Here is a 22,845-nt window from a genome sequence, read left to right as displayed (position 1 = left end):
ACGGGGATTTAGATCCAATTCGCACCATCTTCCCTCCGCGAGTCTTCATCAGAGCGCCTCTGACAGAGATCCATTCCATCATGGCCAGTCGGTGCCGCTCCTCCTCTCGCCCCTCCAGCCCTCGGCCCGGAGATTGGGGGCGGTGTTCCGTCCCGCATAGCAAGTTAGTAGTGCTTCAGTCCAAGGGGCTTCTCCCCCCAGCATATATGGTCCCAGTTCGAGCCGGGATTGCTGCCTATAGCGGCGGAGAGCAGGCGGAGGGCGTTCCCAATCCCTCTCAAGGAGAGCGGGTATTCTTAGTCCCCTAGGCCAAAACCAGTTGGGGACGTCAGAACGACGCCAGCCCCCAGGCCAGCCAACATTTTGGAGCCGTCGAAGTGCATGATCCAGTTGGAGTATGCGCCGTACTCTTTAGGGAGTTCGGCTTCAGTCCATTCGGCGATGAAGTCGGCCAAAACCTGCGACTTAATAGCTCGCCTTGAATTGTAGGTTATGTCGAATGGGAGGAGCTCGATGGCCCATTTGTCAATCCGTCCCGTTGCGTCGCGGTTGTTTATAATATCATTAAGGGGTACTTCAGATGCCACTGTTATGGAGCACTCTTGAAAGTAGTGTCGCAGCTTCCGGGATGCCATGAACACCGCGTACGCTATCTTTTGATAATGCGGGTACCGTGACTTGCATGGAGTTAGTACAGTGGACACGTAGTACACTGGTTTTTGGAGGGGGAACTTGTGTCCGTCCGCTTCTCGTTCGACGATGAGCACCGCGCTTACAACTTGATGGGTTGTCGGGATGTATAATAGCTTTGGTTTGCCCGTGTTGGGCGCGGCCAGGACCGGATTTGTTGCCAGTATGGCTTTTATTTCTTCGAGTCCGGCCGTGGCGGCATCCGTCCACTCGAAGTGGTCGGTGCGCCGCAGGAGGCGATAGTGGGGTAATGCCTTTTCTCCTAAGCGGGAGATAAAGCGGCTTAGAGCCGCCATGCATCCTGTTAGTTTTTGTATTTGTTTGAGGTCATTTGGGGTATCCAATTGTGACAGAGCTCGGATCTTGGCTGGGTTTGCTTCAATTCCTCTACCGGATACGATGAAGCCCAAGAGCTTTCCGGCTGGTACGCCGAAAACGCATTTTTCCGGGTTGAGCTTAATGTCATATGTTCAGTGATTGTCGAACATGAGCCTCAAGTCGTCTACTAGAGTATCGATGTGTTTTGTTTTGACGACCACGTCATCTATGTATGCTTCAACTGTTTTGCTGATCTGGTTGGCCAGACATGTCTGAATCATGCGCTGATATGTTGCGTCGGCGTTTTTGAGCCCGAAGGGCATCGTGTTGAAGCAGAATGGGCCATATGGGGTGATGAATGCCATTGCGGCTTGGTCTGACTCTGCCATCTTGATTTGATGGTAGCCAGAGTATGCATCGAGGAAACACAATGAGTCGTGTCCTGCGGTGGCGTCGATGATTTGATCAATTCGGGGGAGTGGGAAAGGGTCCTTTGGACAGGCCTTGTTTAGGTCTTTGAAATCGACACATAGACGCCAAGATTTGTCCTTCTTTGGTACCATCACCAGGTTTGCTAGCCAGTCCGGATGTTTTATGTCTCAGATGAATCCGGCTTCCAGCAGTTTTGTTAGCTCCTCTCCCATGGCTTGTCTCTTGGGTTCGGAAAAACGCCGTAGAGTCTGCTTGAAGGGTTTAAACCCTTTTAGGATGTTCAGGCTGTGCTCAGCCAGTCTGCATGGGATTCCTGGCATATCTGAGGGGTGCCAGGCGAAAATGTCCCAATTTTCTCGCAGGAAGTCTCTGAGTGCGGCGTCTACATCGGGTTTTATTTGTGCCCCGATGGAGGCGTTTTTGTAGGGTCCGCTGGATGGACTTGGAATTTGACTATTTCGTCTGCTGGTTTGAAAGAGGTGGACTTGGATCTCTTGTCTAGTATCACATCGTCCCTGTCCACCGTAGAGCGCAACACAGTTAGTTCCTCGGCCGCTAGGGCCTCGGATAGTGCCTCCAGGGCCAGTGCGGGTGTCTTGTTTTCGGCGCGGAGCGCTATGTCCGGATCACTTGCGAGAGTGAAGATTCCGTTGGGTCCGGGCATTTTGAGCTTGATGTACCCGTAATGGGGTATGGCTTGGAAAATTGTAAATGCTTCTTGCCCTAGCAGAGCGTCGTATCCGCTGCTGAACGGGGCCACTTGAAATGTGACCTCCTCGGATCTGTAATTATCCGGCGTGCCGAACAGCACATCCAGTGTGATTTTTCCTGAACAGCGTGCTTCCCGGCTTGGAATTATTCCTCTAAAAGTTTTGTTGCTTTGCTCAATGCGGCTCCAGTCAATTTCCATTTTTCGCAGGGTTTCCTCGTAAATGAGGTTGAGTCCGCTGCCACCGTCCATGAGTACCTTTGTAAGTCGTAAGTCGTCCACTATCGGACTGAGGACCAATGCAGCTGGTGCTCGGGCTGTCTGGAATTTAGGTTCGTCACTGGCATTAAATGTGATAGCCGTGTCACTCCATGGGTTTATTGTTTCTACTTGGTAGACTTCGGCAAGGTTATGGAGCATTCGTTTCCTTGCATTGTTTGATGTGAAGGTCTCAAAGACTGTCGACACCGTACTGGGGAGGTATTCTTCAGGTGTTGGAGTTAAAAGTTCCTCGCCACTTCGGGCCACCTGCCGTAGTATCCAACATGCTCTAAGGCTATGTGTTGGTGTGGCTTCCCCTGAATTATGAATTTTACAGGGTCCATTGAGCCATCCTTCCAGTACGGTCCGGTACCCTGTAGAGGGTTTTTGTTTTTTGATGTTTGGCTTAGATGCTTGGCGGTGATGCGCCCTTTTGTTTCGGACTGGTGTTGTATTCGGGGCCGGATTGTCCCAGAATTCATCTTCGTTTTTCCGTACGCTTTCAGTCGCACAGTACTTTCGTACTATGGATGTCAAGTCGGCGAATCGTGTAATTTCGCGGCGACTTATGGCGTTGAGGATTCCGATGTCCGTGCAGTTGTTACAGAAGAGTGAAATTGCTTCTTTCTCGCGGCAGTCCTTTATCCTATTCATAACCAAGAGGAATTTGGCCCAGTAGTGGTGTACTGTTTCTCCGGGCTCTTGCCGTATTAGGGATAAATCCCGTATAGTTGGGTGGGCGGGTGGAATTAAATCCGGAACCCTGCCCGATGTAAGATTCAGGGGCCAAGCGGTGTCCGAATTCGGAAGCTTGCTTTCTTGGATATTATTCAATGAATCGGGCCTGCTGCCTGACTTTAGGTTCAGGGTTTGGGCGACATCCTCCCCTCCGCGGGTATCCAGCTTGGAGGTATCGGGAATCCGGACACATCTGGTCCTTAGGGCGGGCGAAGACTCACCGCATTGTTCTTCGACAACTTCGACGTGATGGGTGATCTGGGGAGAGTCAATCTCTCTCTGATCGTGTTTAAGCCCAATCTGGTCGTAATGAGTAGCGACTCCCAGGGCCGCGATGCGATCCAAGAGCTCGTTCAGGGAGAGGAGCTCCATCGGATCTAATTGCTCGGCAAGCTCCGAGCGGACGTGAAGATTGCTTTCGATGGCCCAAGAGATCATCGTCGGCGCGGAGGCCGGAGAGGCGGTCATCAAAAACCTGCCTAGCCAGAGAGTTTGGCCGACAGCCAAAGCTCCTTTAGCAAGGACGCCGTCTTTAAAGACGGGATGCGGCATCCTTCTTGATGGTGACAACACAGCGGAACTCTCAATGAAAGCACCAATGTCAGTGTCAAAACAGGCGGATCTCGGGTAGGGGGTCCCGAACTGTGCGTCTAGGCGGATGGTAACAGGAGACAAGGGACACGATGTTTTTACCCAGGTTCGGGCCCTCTCGATGGAGGTAAAACCCTATTCCTGCTTGATTAATATTGATGATATGGGTAGTACAAGAGTAGAGCTACCACGAGATCGGAGTGGCTAAACCCTAGAAGCTAGCCTATGGTATGATTGTTGTTCGTCCTACGGACTAAAACTCTCCGATTTATATAGACACTGGAGAGGGCTAGGGTTACACAGAGTCGGTTACAATGGGAGGAGATCTTCATATCGTATCACCAAGCTTGCCTTCCATGCCAAGGAAATTCTCATCCGGACACGGGACGGAGTCTTCAATCTTGTATCTTCATAGTCGAGGAGTCCGGCCAAAGGTCTTAGTTCGGCCATCCGGACACCCCCTAATCCAGGACTCCCTCAATGTCAATGCTGCACCTGACACAAATTTGCAGTCTGAAATCAATGCCACTGCTCCTGTTCTGCCTCCAAGGCCACACACTATCGAGAAAGCATATAATTATGGCCAACTTGTCACTGTCAGATGGCCTATTCTGATTCCTCCACCTGCTGCTGGTCCTCAATTTGATTACCATGTCGAGCACAGTCCTCAGGTTCAGAAGCCAAAGCCAAGACTGCCCAAATTTACAGGTACTGCCACTTCGCCAGGATCTTTCAATGTCAACGGCTTCATTGCCCACAACACCTTCTTCGATAGCGAAAAGTACCCCTACATCCAAGCCCAAGATTTCATCTGATCTGTTCTGGAGTTATCAGCAGCGCAGATATTATTCATGCATTCTTTACAACCAAGGCCGCATATTTACGCATATGCGCCTTGATACTGAAGCCATAGCTGGCCTGCCCTGCTTAGAAGAAGCTCCCGATTGCTTCAGAGAGGCTGGCTTACTGCATTTCGTCACTGATAAGGAGCACTGGAATGAAGAGTTGTTGCTTCAATTCTACGCCACCTTTCATATCAGAGGCTACAACAGGGATCCTAAGACCTGGGTCCTTGAGTGGATGACAGGAAATGTCCATCATGAAGCCAAAGCATTTGATGTCATTGAGCTTACTGGCCTGCCCACTCCAGGTGATCTCTATGAACCTGGTTGTCAGCTTCACACTGCAGCTGTGGAAAGCATCTTTCACAAGCCAGAACCCAACATGAGCCAGGTGCTAAGTATGATGAAGCCATTGCCACCAGATGCAAAATATCCTAAGGAGTTCTTTGTTGAAGACCTCGAGTATCTGCCACGCACAATCTATCACATCATAAGGCAAACTCTCTGGCCTATCGAAGGACATTCTCCAAAGGCTAAGCTAGAAGGTGCAATGAAGACATTGGTCTTGCATATTCTTCATGGCAAATGCTTCAATGCGCAAGATTTCTTCATCCACCAACTTGCTGCATCAGGATCTGACATTTTTGGCTTGAAGTTCTATGCTCCATGGATCATGCGTCTGATCAAGCTTCACACTGCCTTCAACTATCAGCCATCTGCATGCAACCACATTGTCTTCTTGCCAGATGTCGATATGTCTGTTGAAGCCATCTATCCAGAGCCTGACAAGGAGCCACTTTATCTTCATAACGTTGATCGTCAGAGCTTTACTCAGCCCATTGAAGGTGTGCTGGCTGCCACTCGAGTCTATCCATTGGCTGGTACTACACGTGCACCTCACCGTGCCCCAACCGAAGCCACTAACAGCACAATTGCTCAACGGCCTTGAAAGCGATCTCGTGTTCTCAATAACCGAGAGCTTCTCGTTGGCCTGCATCAGAAACATGATAGGCATCATGATTGGCTCAAGCGCCAGATGCAGAGCATCATGACTGACGTCAATCGCATTTGCAACCTTGCAACCAAGAATGCCTTTGTCGTGCATGAAACCTGTTGACGCATATGGAAAGGGCTGACGCTTATGTGTGCTGAGGAAGATCTTCAGGATGATGGCTTCTCAGAACAATTCAAGTTTGATTCCACTCCGCCCAGAAATGCTGTTCTACGGCGCACTCCTGTGGCGACTGGTTTTCCGGGTATTAATTTCCAGAAAATGGCCCTTGTGCTCACTAGCCCCAGGATTACTGTTAGCTGATGAGGCACCAACTTGATACAGAAATTCCAAGCAAAATGCAAAATATGTAGTACAAGACCATTCTGGCCTGTGAGTACAACAATTTGGTTTCTAGTGGTTGATGGCGGAAGCGGTTTGTGGATCATCATCGTCTATGGGACTCCATTTCCCACAGGAATAGCTGACCAGGTTAACTCCTATCTTCACGAGGCTGCTATCACCATTGCTTAGGTTCCGGGGATGTCATCACGGTCGCTCCTCTCCGCGCAAGAAATCTGGCCAAGACAATAGCCAGGGACAAGCCAGTGAGTACTTTTGAATGTACTCGCAAACATTATGAACACGGGTATAATATAACAACGATAATTATGTACTGAAATATTTTATGATCATGACGTCAGTCACAATTAAAATAATAAAATCTCTGATGCATGCAAGCAGGTTATTTATGGATATGCAATGACATAGTAGTAATAAAATGCACCTATCGGGTGTCTGAAGCGACGCCTCGAAAGGTTAGTAAACAAAGAAAAATGCCTCAGTCGGGCATCTGAGCGACACCACATAAAGGGCGTATAAAATAAATAACAAGCATGCCACAGTTGGGCGTCTCGGCGACACCACATAAAGGGCTCATAAAGTAAATAACTAACAAGCATGCCACAGTCGGGCGTCTCAGCGACACCACATAAAGGGCTTACAAGGTAAATAAATGATAAGCATGCCACAGTCGGGCGTCTCAGCGACACCACATAAAGGGGTTATAAATAATCACAGTGAATATCCAGGAGGTAGAACCATCCCAGGGATATTCGATAATGCCAATATTATAACGGGTTAGTCCACAACAAAATAATAATCATAATCCTCACAAGTCTCAAGTCGTGATCCCAGTTCTGGTTTAACAGTTTCCCCTTCGAAGACCGACACTAAGACCGACACTTGACCCATCCCAGACTGTAATCCTTAACCATGGACACGGCTATTCGAATAGGTTTAATCTCTGCAGAGAGTGTACTCTTTACCCACGAGTAACGGATTCCTTTAGTCCATCGGGACTAATTCCGTCTACGGCGTTTTAATTGAAAACACACCTATCCGCACACACCAGCCTAACTTACCGGTGTCTGGAATCACCCACGACACCAGTTAAGCGAAACTCTAAGTGGGGAGGCTACAACCTCGACGTAACATGGGATCACAAAATTTATACCGCGCGCAAACTAGGGGAGCTACCCCTTCAGCTACAACCGAAACACCCATGCTCCCGGACCAGGTGGCATGTCTACCGGATGCCTCCGGTATCTTCCACCATGGCCGCTCTGTACGGTGTGTGCTAGGAAAGGGGTTGACAACTTACTGAACCGTACCCTACCTATGGCAGGGACAAGTGGCAGCACGAAACAAGTATGGGGGTTACCGGAATAAGACTCGATCTACGGTCGACTCAGGAGGTTTAAATATTCCCTACATGATTAGCATAACAATATATACTTCAACCAACAGACAGAAACACCACGCGACATACCCCCTCATGCCATAGCAGACACGACCGTCTCGACAGAGGACTAGGGACAAGACCGTGTATACCCAAGAAAGAGGCCTTCCCGGATTCCCTTCCGGTATGCATGAAAGGCATATGACGGTGATTACCATCACAACCATATCATCTCCAATAGCATGAAATCATTAATATGTACTCCTGAGTAGGAACACATCATCACATAAATGACATATGCCCGTGTCGGGGTGGTGTTGTCACCGTGTCAAATAACACAAATAATAATATGCCAGGGTTCAGAATGCTTGCCTTCATGTCGTGAGGAGGCAAGGTGCATTCCAAAACTCTTGAAAGCTTTCTCCTCTCTCCAAAATCCTATTTAAAATATTTTGAATCAATATATAGTTTAAAAAAACAGTGCCAAAAAGTTTTCTAACTTTTTTGGAAATAAATCTTAATATAAACAAGACAATATTTGAGAGAGGTAGGAAAAAGAATCAACTCATTTAGAGTTATATTTAAAATGTTGTAGCTAGTCAAAGTTTTGGTAAAAATCCGTTTTTAATAAAAACAGAAAAAGAAAACGTTTCAAATGAGATTACGTTTTCGGTCAGGGTATCCAGCGTGGACTGCACGGGGAGTCGCTGACAGTGGGTCCAGGGGGCCCACTAGTCATGTTTGACTGGTCTCCCCTCCCTCTGCTTCTTCTGCCCGAGTAGAGGCGGGACTCCGGCGACCGTCGCTGGCGAACGGCGGTTCCTCGCGGGGAGCTGAGGATGGGGATGGATCCGCGGATCAGCGGCGGTCCTCCCGGTGGTCGTACGGTCGTCGGAGGTGAAGGAAATCGCCGACGGCGAGCTCTGCGGCAGAGGAAAGCTTCGGTTGATTTGGGGGTTCGGGCTAGGGTGATGCTCCGTCGTCGTTTGGGGTCTGGGTGGCTCCGCAAGACGATGAGGAGCCGAGTGGTGGTGATGGAAGGGTGGGGGAGGCCCTGGTAGCGCCGGGGTGAACCGGAACGAGGCGGCGGCCGAGCTGACTGGAGAGGTTGAAGACGGCCTGCTCCCCTTCAATTGACGGCAATGGGACACTAGGGAGACGGCGTGAGGCTGCCTGAGTGCTCGGGGCAGCTCGGGGGCTTCCTTATATAGCGCCACCAAGTCGGTTCGCGGCGGCCGTGGATGAGCTCGTCAGCGGACCACCCTACTTTGCGGCAGGGCGACGTGGCGGTGGCTGGCTAGCTCGAGGGGCAAACGACGAACGCTCCACTATCTAAGGAGGCGAGCTAGCGGGCTGTGGTGGTTTGGGCGGTGCTGCCCATGGTGGTGGCGTATGCGGCCGCGGGCGTGCCGCCAAGCGGCTTGCTGGCGATGCTGCAGGGGGCAAGGAGGCGGTCGGGGCTTCTAGCGTGACGTGGCGAGAGGGAGAGGATTTGGATGAGCTCGGGGAAACTTATCCAGGGGGGTGTTGGCTCGGGCGCGAGCACGTGCAAAACGCATGCTCTGCTCGTGCTCTGGGCGTGCACGGCACTCGTTCGACGAAATGCCAGGGCGACTAAAGTTGCTAGAGAGCCACTGCAAATCCACAGGCCTAGGTTAGAGACATGCAGAAGGCTACTGGACAACTTGGTTTGCGGCAAGGGAAAAGTTCACAACACAAAACCTTCAACCATGCCAAATTTGTCCATGCACACAGGGTGTTTGAAAAAATGCCAGAGGCATCTAGGAAGTACTTGGGGTGGTCAAATCTTCCAGAGTGGGGCCTCTTTAGATGCATGAGAGGGTGGTGAGGTTAGTTTGACAAATGAAGAAACTTGTTAGTGCAAGTTTTGCAAAACTTCAATTCTAGACAGGGGGTAAATGGCATCATTTCATGAACCAAAAATGTCCCAATGGGTGCATGCTCCTGGACTAAGGGGTTTCGTAGGGTTGACTACAAGCAGGAGAAAGCACAAGGTCACTAGAGCAAAAATAAATAGGGTTGCAGTAGAAAACACAAGGCTGGTCCAGAATGAAAAAGAGGTTGATTCACTCAATTTTTCCAAAGAACATCACTATGTTTTTGCATAAAGTTGGATTGCATGCTACCACTGACGTCCCCTAATTTTGGTGGAGGCTTTAAAGAAATATTTAAATAGGTTGTAGTGCAAAACTGCCCACTGGGCCAGATTTGAAAATAAGGTGTAGAACTCAAAATATTCAATGAAAGAAATATATTTTTTGCATAAAAGTGATTTAGAAACATCACATGACATCTCCAAATTTTAGTTGGAAAATTAGTTAAATTTATCCAATGGTGGTAGTTCAAAAAGAGCTCCAAAACTAATGGAAGTCATTTTAAGGAATAAAGCTCAGAGAGATATAATTAAATAAATAAAATCTACTGATTAAAAAAATTGTTATATTGAGAGAGCATAGAAGTCCAATACATTTTTGAAAAGTTTCCACTTGGGTAAAACTCCTCAATATTAAAAAGAAAGGTTCTTAAATCAACAGAAAATCCAGAAAGCAAAAATTTTAAACTCCTGGCAAAATTTTAATAATTAAAACCTGGTTAAATTTTTGGGGTGTTACAATACTACCCCCCTTAAGAAAAATCTCGTCCTCGAGATATGCTAAGGATTGTTTTTGAAAATAATACTTTTACCAGGTCAAAACGATTACTTTACTTAAATGGTAAAATGCGGCTACAGTGAGAGGGCAATAAGTGGTGTAAAACTACAGCGTGGGACACTGGCGTTGTGTGGAGAAATCCACGTTTAGGGAAAAAAAGAGTGATTCCTACGATGGACGTAGTAAATTTAGAATAAATTCTAAATTCTAAAATACGCTGGTCGTACCCGAGAGCACAGTGCTCCCTCTGGCTGACAGGTGGACCCAGGGCCCACTGTCAGTCTCTCCTTCTTCCTCTGGCTCTCTCTTCTTCCTCTCTCCCGCACGCTTTCCCGCGCTTTCTCCACCGGCGATGTCTAGCGCATAGGGTATCTAGGCCGTACTGCGATAGTGCGCGGCGTGCTTGCTGCCGGTGCAGTGTGCACTCACCTCACGGGCCAGTGCGCTGTCGGCACTGCTCGCGGATTCACCTCCGAACACCGGCGATCAGGCGTCGAGCGGCGCTGGTGGACTTCGCCCACCGTACACCGATCTCGAGCTATAAAATGATCGTGGTGCTCCTTCTTCTTCTTCACACCTGGCCTCGCTTCTCCTCTTCCTTCTCCTCCATTACTGCTTACAGGAGCTCGAGATGAGGCTCTAATGGCGGAGGCGGTGCCGGACTGGTACGTGATCCTGGTGTGCGGAGGGCTGGCGGCAGTGCTGGGGCTCTCCGTGCTCCTGTGCACGATGATCCTCGATGATCGTCGTGATGCTGCCGCTCGGGTGCTGGCTCTCTGCGGTGGCGGTGATCACGAGGACTAGGTGTGATGCCGGGTGTTAACTATTGTCGGTGTGCCGGAGGTGATTAGTATCTGGATGATTATCCGCTAATCTCTCCTTTGGAAGCTGTGGTGCGCTTAGGAAGGGAATCGGTGAGATGCAACATGGTTACGTGCCTTTGTAAGCAGTGTATGAGTCCAAGTGTTTGTGGGTCTGCTGCCGTGGTGTTGCGTGAATAAAAACAATCCATGACGTGAGAAGATAGATGATGCAGCAACTCAGGGAAAAGAAATCTCACTCCAGGATTTTTCGCGAGAGGAATCAGAAAAATCTAGTGTTAAACCACATCAAAACTACTCAAATAAATAGAAACTAAATAATTTATTCGCCGCACCACCTCGGGGTACCATGCATAAGTTACAACACAATAATAAATGTTGCAATAATAAACCTAGCAGTGACGTCTAAAATGAAAACGGTAACTGGAAGGGGTCCCGAGAAAACGTCTCTGGTACTGGGACACACTCCTCTTCTATCGGGGGGAGTGGATTGACCAGTCGATGTATGTGTCTCTCCTGGTCGGGCCTCAGTGGTCTACCGATGGCAATCTGAGGATTCAAATCAGCGAGACTCTAGAGATAACCCATTACTCGTTGGTTCAAACGTTCTTGAGCGATGACGTACTAGACAAGGTTGGCCAGTACTGGGTCTCTCTCAAATCGTCCACCGGGAAAAGATATTACTTCTCCGGGTGTTGCATGGCTCGGAAAGTGATAATACCCTTGTTCGCTGGCATAGGGTACTGCGAATCGAAGGCGAGGGAGTGCTTTGCAAGCAGCAGCTTCTATGGCCATATGTGGGGTCGGCATAGATTTTCCCATCAAGGAGACCTCCGTTGGGTCTTGGTTGGAGTCTACGGGAGGGATGTGTACTGTTGCCCAATATTTCGAGGTGGAAGGGGTGATTCTCGATTTGAACAGCTCGTACTGGGGTGGCTGGGTAGAACCCATGGTACTGCAGGTAAAGTCCCACAATATTTTGACAAAGCTACCCGGGGTTGCATCTGGGGTTCTCAGATAAATACTAGGGCTCGGTATGGCAAGAAATGGTTGTGAGGGTGGTGCACGAGGGGAGGGGTGCTTGGCAAGGTCATGAGGTGGCCTTCTTATATAGCATCCGGGCTGGGTTATTTACCGTGGTGAAAGGTAATAAATTTGCTAGATCAGCTCCAAGGGTCGGGGTCAAAGCCACAGACACACATATCTCACAAAAGGGACGTGTTACAGTGGGTGTCGTCGGGGTTGGTTTTGTTAGTTGTGCCTGAAATAAAAATGCAACTGCAGGCTGACACAATTATGCAAGGGTTACCATTAAAATAGAGGCACAACAACAGGCTGCATTTATTTATAAGGTCGCACGGTTACAAAGCGAGGATACACTAAGACTCGGCACTACTCGGGTGACTTAGTCTACCTCATTTACATCCAAACGGGCATTCCTTGTGGATGTCGAGGCTTCTCCACGGGTATCACCGTCGGAATTAGCTGGAGGTGGTAGAGGGGCTGCAGGGTCAGGGTGGCGATGATGACCATCGCGGGGATTGTTGGCCACAATCCCATTGGAGTGTGCTCCCAAAAGGCGACGAAGCACTTCTAGGGTCATCAAAGCACCTTGGTTGATGGCTGGGGCTGACCTGATGGTCTCGATCGGGTGTCTGAACAGCACGACTGGGTTGTCGGTGTCGGGCTCGTCTTCCCTGCTTGCCGGGCTCAGCAAACCAGCTCTCCACGAGCTGCGATCAGATCAATGGTGATTTGATCGAATAGTGCCTCTAGTGCACCTACATAGCGTACTAGGTGCAACAATGCAGGATCCATCTCGTGATCTCCGTTGGCAACTTGGGGTGGTCTACCATACCCTTCATGCCTGGGGTAGTAGTAGAACGAGCGACAGTTAACTCTGGGCGACAACTGCCGAAGTTGAACTATAGCCTCTCGAGCAGCTAGCTGTATGGCTTGTGGCTCGAAGGAAGTTGTCCTTCCGATGAACCTGTAGGGGCGTTCTAGCGACAGACCCCTACCGTAGATGTGTACAGTGGCCCAGTATTGACGGCTCTCACCGCTCATGGTCCCTTGGTACACAACATATTCTGGGGGCTCTTCTAACGCATAGGCACGATGGGTGAGGTTTGCGAGTATGGTCACAAAACCTCCAAGGTTGGTTGTTGTGGTCTCATTGCGCACTACGGGGCCAGGCATTATGGCTAGGTTCGGGGAAGAGGCTGTGCTGTGCTGGGTTGAGGTTAGCGTGCCCTTTTTATAGAAAAGGGGACGGGCTCTTCCTTTGCACGCTTGCGGATGGGACATATTGGGCGTCGGTCACTGGCGCGTGATCGACAGGCTAAGATGATAGGTTGGGCACCGACTGTAAAAAGGTGTCAGGCTCACTGTGTGGCTATCTTGCACGGGAAGCTTGGTCGGGGTTTGGTTAAGGTCTGATAGGTTGGTTTTTCTAGGTTTTTCGACCTGGCTAAGATATGATTAGCCAATGGTCAGCCTGGCTCTGATACCAAGTTTGTGGCGACCGGTTTTCCGGGTATTAATTTCCAGAAAATGGCCCTTGTGCTCACCAGCCCCAGGATTACTGCTAGCTGATGAGGCACCAACTTGATACAGAAATTCCAAGCAAAATGCAAAATATGTAGTACAAGACCATTCTGGCCTGTGAGTACAACAATTTGGTTTCTAGTGGTTGATGGCGGAAGCGGTTTGTGGATCATCAACGTCTATGGGACTCCATTTCCCACAGGAACAGCTGACCAGGTTAACTCCTATCTTCGCGAGGCTGCTATCACCATTGCTTAGGTTCCGGGGATGTCATCACGGTCGCTCCTCTCCGCGCAAGAAATCTGGCCAAGATAGTAGCCAGGGACAAGCCAGTGAGTACTTTTGAATGTACTCGCAAACATTATGAACACGGGTATAATATAACAACGATAATTATGTACTGAAATATTTTATGATCATGACGTCAGTCACAATTAAAATAATAAAATCTCTGATGCATGCAAGCAGGTTATTTATGGATATGCAATGACATGGTAGTAATAAAATGCACCGATCGGGTGTTTGAAGCGACGCCTCGAAAGGTTAGTAAACAAAGAGAAATGCCTCAGTCGGGTATCTGAGCGACACCACATAAAGGGCGTATAAAATAAATAACAAGCATGCCACAGTCGGGCGTCTCAGTGACACCACATAAAGGGCTCATAAAGTAAATAAATAACAAGCATGCCACAGTCGGGCGTCTCAGCGACACCACATTAAGGGCTTATAAGATAAATAAATGATAAGCATGCCACAGTCGGGCGTCTCAGCGACACCACATAAAGGGCTTATAAATAATCACAGTGAATATCCAGGAGGTAGAACCATCCCAGGGATATTCGATAATGCCAATATTATAATGGGTTAGTCCACAACAAAATAATAATCATAATCATCACAAGTCTCAAGTCGTGATCCCAGTTCTGGTTTAACAGTTTCCCCTCCGAAGACCGACACTAAGACCGACACTTGACCCATCCCAGACTGTAATCCTTAACCATGGACACGGCTATTCGAATAGGTTTAATCTCTGCAGAGAGTGTACTCTTTACACACGAGTAATGGATTCCTTTAGTCCATCGGGACTAATTCCGTCTACGGCCTTTTAATTGAAAACACACCTATCCGCACACACCATCCTAACTTACCGGTGTCTGGAATCACCCACGACACCCGTTAAGCGAAACTCTAAGTAGGGAGGCTACAACCTCGACGTAACATGGGATCACAAAATTTATACCGCGCGCAAACTAGGGGAGCTACCCCTTCGGCTACAACCGAAACACCCATGCTCCCGGACCAGGTGGCATGTCTACCGGATGCCTCCGGTATCTTCCACCATGGCCTCTCTGTATGGTGTGTGCTAGGAAAGGGGTTGACAACTTACTGAACTGTACCCTACCTATGGCAGGGACAAGTGGCAGCACGAAACAAGTATGGGGGTTACTAGAACAAGACTCGATCTACGGTCGACTCAGGAGGTTTAAATATTCCCTGCATGATTAGCATAACAATATATACTTCAACCAATAGACAGAAACACCACGCGACATACCCCCTCATGCCATACCGGACACGACCGTCTCGACAGAGGACTAGGGACAAGACCGTGTCTACCCAAGACAGAGGCCTTCCCAGATTCCCTTCCGGTATGCATGAAAGGCATATGACGGTGATTACCATCACAACCATATCATCTCCAATAGCATGAAATCATTAATATGTACTCCTGACTAGGAACACATCATCAAATAAAATGACGTATGCCCATGTCGAGGTGGTGTTGTCACCGTGTCAAATAACACACATAATAATATGCCAGGGTTCAGAATGCTTGTCTTCAAGTCGTGAGGAGGCAAGGTGCATTCCAAAACTCTTGAAAGCTTTCTCCTCTCTCCAAAATCCTATTTAAAATATTTTGAATCAATATATAGTTTAAAAAAATAGTGCCAAAAAGTTGTTTGAATTTTTTTGAAATAAATCTTAAAATAAACTAGACAATATTTGAGAGAGGTAGGAAAAAGAATCAACTCATTCGGAGTTATATTTAAAAAGTTGTAGCTAGTCAAAGTTTTGGTAAAAATCAGTTTTTAATAAAAACAGAAAAAGAAAACGTTTCAAATGAGATTACGTTTTCGGTCAGGGGAGGCGTACTTGGGGTTTTACGCCTCCACTTATCCAGCGTGGACTGCGCCAGGGAGTCGTTGATAGTGGGTCCAGGGGGGGCACTAGTCATGTTTGACTGGTCTCCCCTCCCTCTGCTTCTTCTGCCCGAGCAGAGGCGGGACTCCGGCAACCGTTGCCGGCGAACGGCGGTTCCTCGCGGGGAGCTGAGGACGGGGATGGATCTGCGGATCAGCGGCGGTCCTCCCGTTGGTCGTAGGGTCGTCGGAGGTGGAGGAAATCGCCGGCGGTGAGCTCTGCGGCAGAGGAAAGCTTCGGTGGATTTGGGGGTTCGGGCTAGGGTGATGCTCCGTCGTTGTTTGGGGTGTGGGCGGCTCCGCAAGACGATGAGGAGCCGAGTGGTGGTGATGGAAGGGTGGGGGAGGCCCTGGTGGCGCCGGGTGAACCGGAACGAGGCGGCGACCGAGCTGACCGGAGAGGTTGAAGACGGCCTGCTCCCCTTCAATTGACGGCAACGGGGCACTAGGGAGACGGCGTGAGGCTGCCTGAGTGCTCGAGGGAGCTCGGGGCTTCCTTATATAGCGCCTCCAAGTAGGTTCGCGGCGGCTAAGGGAGTCCTGGATTAGGGGGTGTCCGGATGGCCGGACTAAGACCTTTGGCCGGACTCCCGGACTATGAAGATACAAGATTGAAGACTCCGTCCCGTGTCCGGATGGGACTTTCCTTGGCGTGGAAGGCAAGCTTGGCGATACGATATGAAGATCTCCTCCCATTGTAACCGACTTTGTGTAACCCTAGCCCTCTCCGGTGTCTATATAAACCGGAGAGTTTTAGTCCGTAGGACGAACAACAATCATACCATAGGCTAGCTTCTAGGGTTTAGCCACTCCGATCTCGTGGTAGATCTTCTCTTGTACTGCCCATATCATCAATATTAATCAAGCAGCAGTAGGGTTTTACCTCCATCGAGAGGGCCCGGACCTGGGTAAAAACACCGTGTCCCTTGTCTCCTGTTACCATCCGCCTAGACGCACAGTTCCGGACCCCCTACCCGAGATCCGCCGGTTTTGACACCGGCATTGGTGCTTTCATTGAGAGTTCCCCTGTGTCGTCGCCTTTAGGCACGATGGCTTCTTCGCTCGACAATCGCGATGCGGTCCGAGATAAGACTTTTCTCCCCGGACAGATCTTCGTATTCGGCGGCTTCGCACTGCGGGCCGACTCGTTCGGCCATCTGGAGCAGATCGAAAGCTACGCCCCGGGCCACCAGGTCAGGTTTGGAAGCTTAAACTACACGGCCTACATCCGCGGGGACTTGATCTTCGACGAATTCGAGCCACGACCGGGCACGCCGCACTGTCACGATGGGCATGATTTAGCTCTGTCATCGGACAACACCCAGAGCGTCGCTCAGGTGTCCGCTCCGACCATTAGCTCGGAGCCCGCTGCGCCAGTCGTGGACAGACGGTTAGACGCCACCCTGGAAGTTGCAACCTCTATGGCGATAGAGCCGGATACAAGCCTAGTCCCTCGCAAGGCCCATGACTCCAAGGTGCCGGACTCCGATCCGGACTCTGTAAATCCCGCACCTCTTCCGATTAAGCCCGATTGGGCTCCGGTCATGGAGTTCACCGCCGCGGATGTCTTTCAGCACTCACCTTTCGGCAATATCCTGAATTCGTTAAAGTCTCTCTCTTTGTCAGGAGAGCCCTGGCCGGACTACGGCCAACACGGTTGGGATGCGGACGACGAAGAAATTCGTAGCCCACCCACCACCCACTTCGTAGCCACTATCGACGATTTAACTGACATGCTCGACTTTGACTCCATAGACATTGACGGCATGGACGCCGATGAAGGAGACGATCAAGAACCAGCACCTATAGGGAACTGGAAAGCCACCTCGTCATATGACATATACATGGTGGACACCCCTAAAGCGGGGGATGGTGAGGAGAAAATGGAGGATGACCCTACAAGAAGCAACCCAAGCACCGACATCAGCGGCGCCGCTCTATGTCCCGCCAAAGCAAAAACGGCGATTCCGGCACCGGAGATAACAATACGCCGGACAGTGCCGAGGACAACCCCCTCCAGTAGGATTCAGTGCAGGAGGACGAAGGAGCCAGCCCTCATGAGAGAGCGGCCGACAAAGAGGATGAGGACGACAATTACATGCCTCCCTCCGAAGACGAGGCAAGCCTCGACGACGACAAATTCGTCGTGCCAGAGGATCCCGTCGAACAAGAGCGTTTCAAACGCAGGCTCGTAGCCACGGCAAGCAGCCTCAAGAAGAAACAGCAGCAGCTTAGAGCTAACCAAGACTTGCTAGCCGACAGATGGACCGAAGTCCTGGCGGCCGAAGAGTATAAACTAGAACGCCCATCCAAGAGCTACCCAAGGCGCAGGCTGCTACCCCAACTTGAGGAGGAAGCAACTAAACCTACATCACCAGCGTACGATGCGCCCGATCGGCCACCCCGTGGCCGCGATAGAGAGGCCTTCAGGCCCTCAACCCAAGCCGCACCCCGACACCGCTCAAAACATACCAGAGTACGGGGAGAGGCAACAGACCTGCGAGACATCTTGGAGAATAAGGCAAGGCAAAGAAGATCGATCTACGGATCGCATGGGCGCCCCGCTTCACGTGATGCTAGCCGTCACGCCGGACACAATAAGCATGGCCCGGCCGAACACAACAGACCAAGCTCGTTCGAGTTGCGTCGTGATATAGCCCAGTACAGGGGCACCGCACACCCACTATGCTTCACAGACGAAGTAATGGATCATCAAATCCCCGAGGGCTTCAAACCCGTAAACATCGAATCATACGATGGCACAACAGATCATGCGGTATGGATCGAGGATTATCTCCTTCATATCCACATGGCCCATGGTGATGATCTACACGCCATCAAATACCTCCCGCTCAAGCTTAAAGGACCAGCTCGACATTGGCTTAACAGCCTGCCAGCAGAGTCAATTAGTTGTTGGGAGGACCTGGAATCTGCATTCCTTGATAACTTCCAGGGCACGTATGTGCGACCACCAGACGCCGATGACCTAAGCCACATAATCCAGCAGCCAGAGGAATCGGCCAGACAATTCAGGACACGGTTCCTAACCAAGAAAAACCAAATAGTCGATTGTCCGGACTCCGAGGCCCTTGCAGCCTTCAGGCACAACATCCGAGACGAATGGCTTGCCCGGCACCTAGGACAGGAAAAGCCGAAGTCTATGGCAGCCCTCACGACACTCATGACCCACTTCTGCGCAGGAGAAGACAGCTGGCTAGCTCGTAGCAATAACATAACCAAGAGCCCCGGCAATTCGGATACCAAGGATAACAACGGCAGGTCACGTCGCAACAAGCATAAGCGCCGCATTAACAGTGACAATACTGAAGATATGGCAGTCAATGCCGGATTCAGAGGCTCTAAACCGGGTCAGCAGAAGAATCCATTCAAAAGAAACCCTCAGGGCCCATCCAGCTTAGATCGGATACTCGATCGCTCGTGCCAGATACACGGCACGCCCGAACAGCCAGCCAATCACACCAACAGGGATTGTTGGGTGTTCAAGCAGGCAGGCAAGTTAAGTGCCGAGACCAGAGACAAGGGGCTACATAGCGATGACGAGGAGGGGCCCCGGCCGCCGAACAACAAAGGACAGAAGGGATTTCCCCCGCAAGTTCGGACGGTGAATATGATATACGCAACCCACATCCCCAAAAGGGAGCGGAAGCGTGCTCTCAAGGACGTCTATGCGCTGGAGCCAGTCGCCCCAAAGTTCAACCCATGGTCCTCCTGCCCAATCACCTTCGATCGAAGGGACCATCCCACCAGCTTCCGTCACGGTGGATTCGCCGCACTGGTCCTAGACCCAATTATCGACGGATTTCACCTTACCAGAGTCCTAATGGACGGCGGCAGTAGCTTGAACCTGCTTTACCAGGACACAGTGCGAAAAATGGGCATCGATCCTTCAAGGATTAAACCCACAAAGACAACCTTCAAAGGTGTCATACCAGGGGTAGAAGCCAGTTGTACAGGCTTGGTCACACTCGAGGTGGTCTTCAGATCCCCAGATAACTTCCGGAGCGAGGAGTTAATCTTCAACATAGTCCCATTCCGCGGCGGCTATCACGCCCTGCTCGGACGAACCGCATTTGCAAAATTCAATGCGGTGCCGCACTACATATATCTCAAGCTCAAGATGCCAGGACCTCGCGGAGTCATCACGGTAAACGGAAACACCGACTGCTCTCTCCGAACGGAGGAGCACAGGGCGCCCTTGCGGCGGAAGTACAGAGTAGCCTCTCAAGGCAGTTCCCCAATCCAGGCGCCAAACGTCCGGACAACGTCAAGCGAGCCCGAAGTAACCTACAACAAATCCGGCTGGCACGTTCCGAGCAAGCATAGCAGTGCGGCCCCAACCCCAGCCCCCGCCAAACGGCGATACTGGTACCACGCATACATAATTACGCCTTAGAGATACCATGGGCATAAGGGGAGGGGCACAACAACGGCACGCCCAGAATGCGGCTCAACCGCACTAAGGGGCTCCCTATTTCGCCGTTTTCCTTTTCACACACTTTCAGGACCCAACTATTCAGAAGGCCTATCCGGCAATACACTCGCCGAACCCACGATGCAACAGCCAGGGAGGAAGCAAGCCATGTCAAAAGTCCAGGTGGTCTCTATAACGAGTTTAATACCAGTTTTACTTACAATCCCGCAGCTTGCCCCTGGAGGGGAATATGTCAAATACTCCAATCTCTTGCTTACCGCACTTCTTGTATCGTTCTTCTTTCACAGCAGCCCTTTTTTAATAAACAATATATAGCTCTTACCTATTATTGTACTTATCTATTTTTATATACAAATATGTTCAGTCATGACATTCTGCAACCATACACTTTGGTACAGATAATACACCAGGGGCTTACAACTCCCCATAACATGGTGTGAGAAGACCGAACACTCTAACGAGTGCGGCACCCTGAACCTATAGCACTATATGCATCGGCTCCGAATCATGTCTTTGGTCAATAGTTGGGTTTGCCCGGCTCCTATGTTTTGGTACCTTACGTTCCGCATTGTTGGCTAAGGTAGCGCTGGGAGAACTACTGCGATTGTTCCCCAGTTGAGCTGGGTTAACACCTCAGTAGAGAAAGCTAAAACTGACTGTCATGATAGTGCGAGAGACCGGTCGCTGTTCGCGAGGTTTCTTCGAGTCCTTAAAGATTTATGCCGCTTCGAGCGAAGAACCGGACTTATCCGGCCTAGGCGTGGATAGCGCCCCGAACTCGGTCTTCCAAATACTAGGGGCTTCGCCGAAATTTAAAATTATAGAATTCTATGGCTAAGTGAGAGTGATAAAGCATTATAAGTCCGACGGCCTGGTTCGTTGTGCTGAATGCCTCCCTAGATGGACCCAAGAATGGGAACAAGAGCGATTAGGTTTATCCCGAACACCCCAGCACTCGTGGCATGGGGTCGAAGCCGACGACTTGCATCTCTCAGATTCGATAAACGGCCGCATAGAAGGTAATATTTTAAATTAACAAGCATTGCTTAACACATATGAACAAAGCTTCAGCGTACAGGATAACAAATGCGAGTCTACTCAAAAATTACATCTTTGGAGCACTCATCCGCTATGCGGCGGGCACCCTTCAGAACGCCATTATAATACATCTCGGGCGTACGATACTCCTTGCCCGGCGGTGGCGCGTCCGTCAACAGCTTCTCCGCGTCTAGCTTGCCCCAGTGCACCTTAGCACGAGCAAGGGCCCGACGGGCACCTTCAATAAAAATGGAGCGCTTGACGACCTCAATCCACGGACACGCGTCCACCAGCCTCCGCACCAGACCAAAGTAGCTCCCAGGCACGACTTCTCCAGGCCACAACCGAGCTATGAGGCCCTTCATGGCCTGTTCGTCCACCTTGTGGAGCTCGACCAGCTGCTTCAGCTGGTCGCTCAGGGGCACCGGATGTTCGGCCTCAGCATACTGAGACCAGAACACTTTTTCCGTCGAGCTCCCCTCTTCGGCTTGGTACTATGCGGCGGCATCAGACACACTACGGGGCAGATCGGCGAATGCTCCTAGAGAGCTCCGGATTCGGGTAAGTAGCAGATAATTAACTTTTATATTTTTGCTTTGCATAAAGAATGCCTTACCCGCCGCTATCTTCTTCATCGCCTCGATCTCCTGAAGGGCCTTCTAGGCTTCGGCCTTAGCGGTCTTGGCACTCTCAAGAGCCAAGGCAAGCTCGGACTCTCGAGTCTTCGAGTCACGCTCCAAACTCTTGTGTTTTTCCACGAGAGCCTGGAGCTCTTGCCGCACCTCTGCCACCCGCGCCTCCTACTTCTCTCGCTCGGTGCGCTCCAAGGCCGCACTCTTTTCAGCCTTAGAGACCGCCTCTTTCAGGGTCGCCACCTCGGTCGTGGCTCCTGCAACATTAACGTTGGTCCTGTTATTATTTTGCAACCAAGTATTTCTATATACATTTACAGGAGGTACTGTGTACCCTCTTTATCCTCGAGCTGCTTCCTCGCACGGCCGAGCTTGCTCTCGGACCGCTCGAGGCTTTCCTTCAAGGCATTGACCTCCGCAGTCAGTGCGGCAGAGGTCAGCAGTGCAGCCTGCATTCCCATATTGACATATTTCTATTAGACTCCTCCGTATATCTTTTTAGATCCTCAGCTCGGCTTTTCTTTCAGAACACCGAACTGAGCATCAGGGGCTACCGTCTATGCGGTAATATTTTTTATATGTTTTTGAACACATACCTCAAAGCCCGTTAACAGGCTTGTGCAGGCTTCCGTCAGCCCGCTCTTGGCGGACTGAACCTTCTGAATCACCGCACTCATAACAGTGCGGTGTTCTTCGTTGATGGAGGCACCGTTAAGTGCCTCCAGCAAATTGTCCAGCGCCTTCGGATGGACGGAAGTCACCGGCGTCGCAGGCTTGCCCTTCTTATGAAGGCGCCGCTTGTCGGACTCTGGAACTGCTGATGGTTCCCGAACAGTGTCCGGCCCGGGGCCGGACTTAGATCCCTCCGAGGCTTTAACCCCTTTGGGCTTGGAGTCCGGAAGGTCGCCTCGTGGCGCTTCCAGGACCACCTCCTCCTGATTTTGTCCCCTACGGGACTCCACCTCAGCGTCGTCTGTAGGGAGAGGGGAGGAGGCCATCAGAAGTGAAGCGCTATTCACGTCAGACGAATTCAGAGATCTGCTCGACGAATCGCCAAGCTGAGCTCTGGGCGGACTGCATGATTAGCTTCGACGTTAAAAGCTATCGAATAATAAAGGAGTGCAATAAGTCATTCGGGTAGCCGGACACTTACAATTTTGCCAGGGGC

The sequence above is a fragment of the Triticum dicoccoides genome, chromosome 6B (genome assembly GCF_002162155.2).
Source record: "Triticum dicoccoides isolate Atlit2015 ecotype Zavitan chromosome 6B, WEW_v2.0, whole genome shotgun sequence".
Lineage (NCBI taxonomy): Eukaryota > Viridiplantae > Streptophyta > Magnoliopsida > Poales > Poaceae > Triticum > Triticum dicoccoides.
The sequence above is the reverse complement of the archived record's forward strand: the minus strand, read 5'-3'. Positions refer to the sequence as shown.